The 11430-nt window shown below is 39.1% G+C and overlaps 1 protein-coding gene across 1 annotated transcript in view; it reads left to right on the top strand.

The window, feature by feature from the left end:
- The first annotated feature begins 1618 nt into the window (after nucleotides 1-1618).
- The window catches only part of mylka (myosin, light chain kinase a), an 80181-nt gene continuing 70369 nt past the window's right edge, over nucleotides 1619-11430 (top strand). Inside the window, exon 1 of the mRNA XM_036566074.1 lies at nucleotides 1619-1752. The gene's annotated coding sequence lies outside the window, so the exon portion shown is untranslated. The remainder of the gene's footprint in view (nucleotides 1753-11430) is intronic.

The raw sequence follows: 11430 nt of genomic DNA, 5'->3' as shown, positions 1-11430 counted from the left end.
ATTCATCCTTTCTGTCTTCTTCTTTTCCTGAGTTGTTTTCAACTCTGCTACCAGTCAGTGTCGAGAGGATGTACTATCTGTAATATTACAGACACAACTTGCTAAGGTCACGCTGACAGCCAAGAGACTTTTGCAGGTGTTTTCATCATTCAGAGCCTTAACTTGAATCCCATACACACACACACACACACACACACACACACACACACACACACACACACACACACAGAATGACCATTCCACATGCTGTTCCCTCTCTCACTACACAGCAGTTCCAAAAACATATATTTCTCACAGTAATATTTCTTTCGAAGTCTGATATTATTGAGCCAGAAAAACAGTGTGATTGGTAGTAGATGATTTTTGTACTATTAAAGGAATTGAATTACATAGATTTTTCAAACTTTCAGCATAACTGAGATGAAAACACAGTCATTTAGAGTGGTTTAATGAGAAACTGTGTATTATAAAGAAACTTACTCTGATTTTATAATCTGTACAGTAGTGGTGAAGGGAGCCAGGCGATGTGAAGGTACACAAATATAGCCATTTTATTTACTATCCAAACGACCAGTGAACCTACTTGTGCTGTCTGAGTTTTATATATAATGTTGAAATGATAAACATTATATATAAACCAGAATAATTAAATTTTCTTTGGGTTCTGTTTTGCCTACAGTGCCCTGCATGTACCTCTCCATCATGAATGAATTTTAAAAACGATGTTGAGGCCAAAGCCCCATATCAAACCTATCTAAACTAAACTAAAACAATGTCTCAGGCATCAGGCAGTGTATTTATAGCCATCTCATGTAAAAAATTATTTGAGGCAGATTTTAGAGGCATTAAATGCTTTGGAAGTCTGGTTCCTATCACCACTGCTGACCCTGCAAGTTTCTTTACAATGGCACATTTCACATAACACCACTCAGAAAGACTTTAGTAGATCTCTGGGTCTCATTTATGTGAGCTTCTTTTCAGCTATCCAGACAAATGACACATGGAGACTCAGAGAGTACACAACAGGGCCTGATGGTTCTACCTTTGGATGGGACCCCTCATGAGCAATAGTTCTTTAATGAGTGACGCAGTAACTGGATTAATCCTAGGTAAATCTATTAGTGCTCAGCCTAAGTTACACTGGCTTCTTTTCAAGTAAAACAGCATGCCGTATAGTGGGGTATAGTAGGCCTGTCATTTCCAAATGAGATCCAGACTGACCACTGAAACAGTTTCTGTTTTGCTGTTATACATACACATTATATAGGAGACAGGTTTGTTGCTTTACTTCCACATGCAAGTAATTTCTGCACTGTGCAGACAAATGTTTGGAGGAAAAATATTTTCTGCAGTCTGTAGTGCATGAAGCACTTTTACAATAAATATGGTAAATCCTCACATGACACACACACAAGCATAGCCTGAGGGTCAAAATGTTAAAAAAATCAAATAAGCACCAGCCAGCGTCTTCCTCAAGCTGTGAAAGGGAAAACAAAGCAGTGGGCCAGCCATTCAGTTCTGGCCTGCAGCACCAGGTTCAGACAGCCCTCCCCCTTCCACAGCTCCACCAATGAGAGAACTCGCAGTGTGTGCTGTTAGGAGCCGCGCCAGTCACACACGGCCAGGGGAAACGCGCTCACTCCAGATAACACAGATACACAGGGCAGCCGTGGCCCGGGCTTAGGAACTGGGCACTTGGGCAGAGAACAGAAAGACACGCTGTTTCTCAGTGCTAGGCAACGTACTATAGAGGTGAGTACATACAAACTTCAGTTGCAGATTTGCTTTCATCCAAATTAACCTGAGAGTGGTCTTTAAAGTGTTTTTCTCCTGACAAACTTTGACTGGTACTGAATCCATTCATAATTAATTATGTTTGGCAAGTTTGTTTACTTCTCAAGTATTTGCTAGCTTGTTTACAGCTCAAGTTTTCCCCCGGTTAAAAAGTTTTGATGTACTTTGAGTGCACAGATGCTACAGCATAGCTTGTTTCTCTGTTTCAGCTGTTTCTTTATCTGTGTGATAAACTTGCACCTTTATTCAGTGCAAGTGCATTTTATAGTACATCTGATATTTGTTTTGCTACAAATGCGACCAACAGAACTCCTTCTCCTGCCGGACTGTTTGGCTCTGATTGTTATCTGTGTGTGCCATCACATTTTTTCCATAAGTGCTTGATGTGATCCCACCTGTGCGCTCTCCAGGAGTTGTAAAAAAAGAGCTCACTTCTTTGTTCGTTCCTATTGCAAGACATCAGCTAAACAGTGGAACAATGTGGACACGCAGTGCATGAGTACTGTCCGGTCCTGTATCATCCATCATACGTCAATCCCTCAGGACATATTAAAGTGAGCACATGAACAACACAGCGTGTTGCACTCTATGGGGGTGTTGGGACTGGTCTATTTGGATGAGTCTGCATGCAAACCTCAGGAATTTCTCTCTGTCTCTTCACTCTGAAATGTAGCTTCTTCCTCTGGAGTAATAACGGTGGTCCCCCCATTTCTGCTCAAGCAGCCAGTCATGCATAACTGCTCTAGCTCAACATAAACGGAACGTTTCCGACAACGGTTTAGACTGGGCTGGGTCCCTTTGATCCCATTTTAATCCAAATGCAGTGGCCAGCTCCTATTCCCAATACAGGAAAAGACTGGAGCTGACTACCCCAGCCACATAAATGCAGCCACTTACAATAAGTGCTTATGAAGGTTCATAGGGGCCTTAGCGTTTTGTTAAGTTAATCAGTAGATTAGTAGTAGTAGATTAACTCTTATGAAGCATCATGTAGATATTTAGGACCATGACATACTAGATAATTATTAACTTCCACAGTACCCCTTTAAAATTAACTAGATTTGTTTTTTGGATATTTTTTCCTCATAATATACATTTTTCCTTATAATATACATTTTTAATGCTTTTCATATCCAGAAGAAGAAAGAGTAAAACTGAAATGCAGGTTTTTAACTCTTTCCCACAGTTGCCATAAAATGCAATTACTGCCTGTTTTGCCCCTTAGTTGAACTATGCATTATTTTTTTCTTCAGTAACAGTGATAGAATATATTCAGATGGAAATATATATGATATACAAAAAAACATCACCAAACTGGATTGTAGCAGGACAAGCAAGTTTATAAAAGTATTTATAATGTATTTAACTGCTGTCTTTTGATCTGAAGAAAGTTGCAGTTATGCAACTCAGTTATTCACTCCTCATTGCTCACTAGCAGTTCAACAAAGAGGCACAATGCTTCACACACACAGAGTCAACAGTGTCCTAGTTAGTCTAACAGGGAAAAATATATTATTTGATTATATTCATCACAAATATGTAAGTCAATTTCCATTCCACCAGTGGCACAGTCATTGGGGTGCCTGCAGAAATAGGCTACAGAGGATGTGCTTACTAAAGACAGCATATGAGCCTATTTGGATACTTCGCTCATATAGGACAGTGTCTAGGAAACTTGGCCTGTAGTTGTAATCTGGGTCAATATTACTAGCAGTTCACTTCATTCAGAGCAAGTCATCAGCTTTCAGATATATCAGTTTAACCAGGTGCTCTATTCATGTGGTGAATGAAAGCTAATGGAAAAGGTTCCCAAACAGCACTTATGTTGTGCTGGTGTTAACAGAGGATAGTGGCAGCATTGGTCCCTTATCAGAGGCCGGTCAGTATCCTGTGTGTGTAGTCTTGCTGTTTTCCTCCTACACTGTCATTGTTTCCTCTGATCATGTGCGCAGTATCTACATGCTGTGTTTGTGCAGCTGGAGAAAATTACATTTGCAAGACACTTCTTCAGCAGACAGTGTGTGTGTGTGTGTGCGTGTTATGACAAAATAGGTGTGTATTTTTGGGCCGGATTCCCTCAATTTAGTCTCACAATTTACACAACTGCTTGAGGCCCAGAAACATCTGACCCAGGAGTGAGAAGACCACCCTCTATCACACACTCAAACTGTTGTAGTTGAGTTTTTCCACCCTGCTGATCAGCTAACGAGTGTTCTTCTGTTCTTTTACTCTCTCTCTCTCTCTCTCTCTCTCTCTCTCTCTCTCTCTCTCTCTCTGTCTCTCCTTAATTCAATAGGGAGTTTGTCCCCCCTTTGCTGCAGAAAAAAGCCTCCACTGTTATGAGAAGGCTTTATACTAGATGTTGGAACATTGCTGTGGGGATTTGATTGCATTCAGCAACATGAGCATTAGTGAGGTCAGGTACTGATGTTGGATGATTAATTCTATATTACAGACTCCACTCCAGCTAATCCCAGATATATTGGAATGAGCTACATCACTCAACACCATCAGAAAACACAGTTCCACTGCTCCACAGCCCAGTGCTGTATAATCTCGCTATGCCCAGTGCAAATCCATCAACTGGAGGGATATAAACGTCCCCAGCTTTATATCCCTCCAGTTGATGGATTTGCACTGGGCATAGTGACCATAGGTTCATGTGCTGCTGCTCCAGAGTATCCCATTCTATTAGCAGTGCTTTTCTATAGAGATTATACAATGTGTGTGTGGGCAACTGGATGCCAGTGTCAACAATGAGCGCTCCTAAAATTAGCTGAATTTAATAATTATAAGGGGTCTTTCTGGCCACTGAGAGCCATCAGTAACTCACAAATGTGTACAGTACAGCATGAAACATGGAAACATACAAAATAGTTCTTATGGATGTTTTAGAGCTATTTAGTCTCTTTTTGAGAATTTATAAAAAACGTCATGTTGGACAGCTGGACTGCGCCTGTTATGATGTTCATAAGCAAATGTGTCTGAAGGACTAACGCACTTGGCATACAGGGCTGACTGAACTCAGACGGAGAGTGTGTATTTGTATTTGAGAGTGTGTGCGAGTAAGAAAAGAGAGCGAGACAGAAATATGACATCACTGTGGGGTTTTTAACCTTTTGCTTGGCACAGTGGTCTTCTTGTTTGAAGTGTCTTATCTAAGAGCGCTCTCTGAATGTGGGGTGAATAAACTTGTGGTCATGTAAATAAGTGGGATTAAGTAATACCTGTGGCTAAAACAGGCTTTAGGAGAAGCAAGAGTAAAGGCTCAGCATCCTGATCTAGAAGCAAGATGATAAGGACATAGAAACCACAGATAAATATCATAATGTTTAGTCAAAATATAAGAATATAAGAATACACGATGAATGCAAAAAGAAGACCCCAAAACTGAAACTATGGGCTTATAGGAGCCATCCTGTTTCAATTTAGAAATGGAATGAAGTTGCTACTTTTTATTTAAATCTGAATGTTCTACAGTCACTTCACAGTTGTACAGTTTAATTCATAATTTCACTAGTGGAGCCAGTGGAGTGTGAGAAATGTATGGTGTCATTATTACTGGGTATAAAACACTGATCAGTGTTTGTTCATGATGCTAAACAGCATCAGCTAAACCCACAAACAGAGACAGAAATGTGCTGTGTCAGCTTAAATCTATGCGTGTGTGCACACACACACACTCTTAGCACTGTCACTGAACTTCAGAAAGGATGCATATAAACAGCAGTTTTGCTAGCATCCTACTGGTAATAGACTAGTATTTCTTGCTAAAAAGTGGACTTTGGGGTCGATGTACAACATGTACATCTGTCCCATGCATGGTAAAATAGACTGATTTATATATTTAGATTGTATATAGATTGTAAGCCATTCCTATTATCATATCATGAACATTAATCCATTCCATGTTTGTGCATTCAACTCCCCAGTTTCTCTCACGTGGAACATATTAATATATTCCATAGTTTACATAAAGCAGTACTGTTTATATATACTACTAAAAATTGTTCATTAAAAATGAATAGCTCACAAAATATATACAGTCATGTACATAAATTGAACATCCCTGGAAAAATTATGTTTTGTCCATTTTCTAAGTAAAATAAGTTAACATTTTAAATTTTCTATTTATTTATTGAGTTTAACATATGGGAAAACATAAATTATAAAATAAAAACTTTTGCACAGGCTATGTTTTATGTTTTTTTACTTCAGCATGTTAAATATAGGACATTATCAGTAGTTGTGCCTCAAAGTGTGCAAAAGCGTGTTCTCTGTAGATAATATGTACATATATTCACTTAGAAAATCAACAAAAAGTAATTTGACCGAGGGCGCCCAAACTTTTGCAGAGACCTGTAGGTGTTCTCAGTCCTCTCTTCCTTTCTGACAGGCTTAATAAATAACATTACACCTATTATAACCATCTTTGCATCATTTTTGTAATAAAACATGCAATCTCAGGCCTCACAAGGGTGGCACATTTAGCACATTATTGAAGATGTGCGGCAAGCATTTATCAGCATGAAGCAGCCCTGAGCATGCAGTTGTTCTTTTTATAGGATTGTTAACAAAAATGCAGAAATGCTTTTCCCTTGTTGATTAAGCAGACTACCTCCCTTCAGCTACACGTCTGCTCATCTTTACATAATTACCTGTTTGCATTTAGAAGCTCAGAGGGTCTCATAAATATTAAAGTAGTATTTTACTGTTTAATCTGAAGCAGGTGTGCCGGGTTATGTCTGTGTTCTGCCCAAAGGCCCGACTGTGAATCAGTGCTATCATTTGACTTAGGAAAAAGCTCACATATTTCTCAAAGCAAACTCCCATAGAGAGACCTTATTTAAACATGGAGGAATGTTCAGACGACCACTGGTTTCTATCAGCCTATGCTGTGAGTTCATTCTTTAGAGTGTCAAATAAGGCTTGATTTAATGAAATTGGGGTATGATGATGACCATGCATGGTTCAGGTCTGATCCACACAGTGAATGATAACGTGCTAGTGTTTTCAATTTCGTCCATTTTGACATTTTCAGTAAAGCACTGACTTCAATTTGGGTAATTGCAGTACCTGAACATGGGGAATTCTGTGCTTTCCGGTCTAGTTCACTCATTCCTGCTCTTCTGCGATGCATTTTCCCATTTTTAAAAGAGTACTGAAGCAAAAGTGTCTGGAGTGTCTGGAGTTCTGTTTCATTGTGCAGATAAGCATGCTGCCTGATTCACCTCTTCAGAGAGCTTTTTATATATATTTTATATGTATTTTCTATGCTGAATCTGGTCATGTATTTTGTTCATAAACACCAGTTTACATCAAGACAACAAGTAAAAACAAAATGACAACAACATAATGATCAAAGACATGCCAATGGCAGTAAAAAAGGCCATCACAAGTCTAAAAAATTAGAGTACAACCCCATTTCTAAAATAAGTTTGGGACGCAGTGCAAAATGTAAATAAAAACAGAATGCAATAATGTGCAAAACCATTTTGAATTTGATGCCAGCAACATGCTTTAAAAAAGTTGGGACAGGAACAATAAAAGATGGGTAAAGTGGTGTAATGCTTAAAAGGGGTTAATTGGCAACAGATTAGTAGCATGATTGGGTATAAAAAGAGCATCACAATGAGGCTGAGTCTTTTAGAAGTAAAGATGGGGAGGGGTTCACCACTGTGAAAGGCTGTGTGGGCAAATAGTGCAACAATTCAAGAATAATGTTTCTCAGTGTAAAATAGCAAAGAACTGGGGGATTTCATCAACTATGGCATAATATCAATAAATGATTCAGAAAATCTGGAGCAATCTCTGCATGCAAAGGACAAGTCAAAAACCAATATTGGCTGGCTGTAATCTCAGGCCCTTAGGCAGCACTGCATTAAAAACAGACATGATTCTGTCATTTCTATCAACATAGTTTGTCACTGCATCCACAAATGCAAATTAAAACTCTACCATGCAAAGAAGAAACTATATATAAACAAGATCCAGAAACACCACCACCTTCTCTGGGCCTGAGCCTCATTTAAGATGGACTGAAGCAAAATGGAAGTCCCATGGTCAAATCAAAATTTAAAATTCTTTTTGGACATCATGGACGCCACGTTCTCTGGGTTAAAGAGGAAAGGGATGATCCGGCTTGTTATCAATTTATCGTTCAAAACCAGCATCCGTGATGATATGGGGGTGTATTAATGTACATGGCATGGGTGATTTGCACATCTATGAATGCACCATTATTGCTGAATGATATATACAGATTTTGGAGCAACATATGCTGCCATCCACATGATGTCTTTTTCAGGGAAGGCTTTGCTTATTTCAGCAAGACCACACCAAACCACATTCTGCACATATTACAACGGCATGGCACCCTAGTAAAAGAGTCTGGGTGCTTAATTGACCTCCCTGCAGTCCAGAAATGTCACCCATTGAAAATATTTGGTGCATTATAAAATGTAAAATATGACAAAGGAGACCCTGAACTGTTGAGCAGTTGAAATTCTATATCAGTCAAGAATGGGAAAATATTTCACTTTCAAAACTACAGCAATTGGTCTCCTCAGTTCCTAAACATTTACAGAGTGTTGCTAAAAGAAAATGTGATGCAACACAGTGCTATATTGTTAGAACACAAGAACATGCTGTACACATGCATGTAGATGACTTAAGAATACTTAATAATCAATGAAAAGAAACATCTTTTCAACTATTAAATAGATCAAGACTATCCAGGATGTAGATATGTCAAAGCAAACCATAAAGAAGAGAAATATGCCAGCCTGGCCTCAAAGCTTAAAACACTATGTCAAATACTCACTGAAAAGCCAGAGAAGTAACGCTATACTTTGCTGAAAAGTGCATGAAACTTGTAGAGTGCTGAGGCCAATGCTTATGAAGAGATGAACAAGTGCTAAAGTGATAGAAAGTGGATCTGTAGAGAAGAATAGAATACTATCATGATCCAAAGCAGAACACCTAATCTGGAAACTTCTTCCACAACAGCCAGTAGAATTGAATCACTTATCGTTATTGATGATGCTAATACTGACAGAAGCACCAAGATAAATTCTGTACAGAAGCATCTTAATGCTTCAGATGACAACTTTCCCAAAACTCAGTGGATGATACTTCACCTTTCAACAGGACAATGACCCTAACATACTGCCCAAACAAATATAAAGCAACTCCAGGCCAAAAAGTGGACTGTTTTTTCTTATTCAGATCAATCACCTGATCTGAATCCTAATGAGTCTGTATTTAACTTACTGAAGACAAGACTGAACCTTGCTCTGAAACAAGTAGGAACTGAACATGGCATCATTACAGACCTGGCAGAGCATCACCAGGGAAGATACCCCAAGTCTGATGATGTCCATGGGCCACAGAACTCAGGCTGTTATTGGTTGCAAAGAAATTGTAACAAGGAACTAAATGTGACAGTTTTATGTAAGACTACAGTAATTTGCTCAGTTTACTTTTGGTTTCCTAAAATCTTGAGAATCATGTCTAAAAAGGGCTGTTATTCCCATTTGTTTCATAGACTATAGACATAAATACCCTGGAATTACACCTCACATTCTGCACTTCGTTTCACAACCAATGTAATGAAGAACAGTCAGAATAACTATAATTATTTCACTGTCCAATTATTTACAAAAGGCACTTGAAGTATGTACTGGAAGAAAGGGTTCAGATCTCTGAGAATAATGTAACAGTGCCCTTCTGGCTGTAACTGGGTTAATAAAAACACATGTAATCTCATGTTCCTGTTGGGTGATTTTAAACAGTATGCAAAACATCATGCCATGCTAGGAAAATGACATCAGAGTTTTGGTATTGCTATAGCCCTAAATACACATGACATCCCCATGGGGAACAGTGGGCTAAAATTCCATGGAGGTGTGTGTGGTTGGGAGTGTAGAGTGGAAATAAATCAGTAGTTTATGTAGTTTATGGTCAGGCTGGCCAACACGTAGGTTGTAGGTTCTAAGGTCGCTGAGGAGCCTTGCTAGCAGAGTAAATAGAGTGGTATAATGGTGTTCACACACTGAGCAGCATCAAAACAAAACAGATTAAGGGTCTCTCAGCAACCTAAAACCTTTTGTAATACAAAAAAGCCAGTTTATTAGGCACACTTAATTTGATCACTCCAGCACAACAAACACTAACAAGCCATATTGGCGTCACTGTTGTGCTGAGAAAGGCCTACTCAAATAACATCTGGTTACCAGCGATTCCATGGTGGTCTCTTTCCATTTGTGGATGGGGTAGAGGGGGCCAACATTTTGTGCAGAAACAGATGGGCCACAGTAACTGAAAACCTACAAAGTGCACCAATATGCATGTACCTGATAAAATCACCAGTATATCTTGAAGGTAGTTGTGCCTAATAAACTGGCTACTCAATGTAAACCATACATTTTCACTGCCCAATCGTTGGTCTTCTCTGGACTTGCAGACATGCGAACTTTAAGTGCCAGTTATGGAAAAAGATCACAGGGAAAGGTATGTGATGTATCAAATAAAATTTGAGGAGCTCCAAAAAATGTAAAATACTAATATTTTTTTCTTTGTTCAAAGGAGCACTATGTAAGATTTCTTTTTTGTTAAAATTGAAAGAAGTACCATTACTGAGTCAGAAGGAAAATAAAGAACTAACAATATGGCGTGTGTGCGAAGTTGATCACCACCTGACTGCAGCTGAGACAAAGCTTAGAAGCTCAGCCAACAATGACGTGAACACAAATTGTGTTGATTAGAGCACATAGCATATTCAAATGTGTACTGTCAGAAGCGTTATAAAGGAGGAGACTGGTCAGTGATTGAAAAATCCCACCCTTCAAGAAAAAGAACCAATCAACTTGCCGCTAAAGCTGCTAGCAGTAAACCCCCCACTCGTTGCTGAGATCTGCACCAGCGCAGTAGCTAGAACAACCCAAAAAACATTTTTTTTTTGTGCATTATTTGAGCCAAATAAGGTGTGGTAGAGCAGAGAACATGCCTTCTGTGCAATGCAGTGTTGCAGCTCTCAAGGACTTCAGTGTGCTAACCATTGGTTAGATAGTCCAGTATTCTCTTCCCTTCATGTTCTGATATTTTTGTGTCCGAGTGGGATTGTGTTTTTTGTCCTTAAGGAAAGGGATGGAACCAAAATAGTGTGCTCCCAACAAAATGTATAGTCTCCCTTCTCTAGCAATACCTTTCACGCAATGGTGATCCAGAAGGAAATGCAATTCATAACAACAACCAGGCCGTAACAGTAACCAGAAGCTAAATAGATTCATCCATAGACGCATAGCGTTATTGTAACTAAAGCGGTCAGCCATCACAGCTGTATGCAATTTTTGTTCTTTTGATCGATACAAAAATCAGACTTGTTCAGGTTTGAGAGATGAACCAAGCTTTGAATTCATCTGCAGCATTTAATGCTGGTAGCTCACGCAACAATAGAAACCATTTACTGTGGAGATGGCTTGAAATTTCACTCTCTGCTGGCTGACAGTAGCGAGGGTGTTGAGGAAGCTTGGCGATAAAGGACATTTGGTTGTATTCAGTCCGTCCAAGAAAGCCTTACCTCATTAAGAAACTAATAGGCCATAGAAACGTTCTCTGGAATAGCATCTAGAAAGA

Source organism: Colossoma macropomum, unplaced genomic scaffold (genome assembly GCF_904425465.1).
Source record: "Colossoma macropomum unplaced genomic scaffold, Colossoma_macropomum, whole genome shotgun sequence".
In the NCBI taxonomy this organism is placed as follows: Eukaryota; Metazoa; Chordata; class Actinopteri; order Characiformes; family Serrasalmidae; genus Colossoma; species Colossoma macropomum.
Note: the sequence above shows the minus strand (reverse complement) of the source record. Positions and strands in the feature narration are given on the sequence as shown.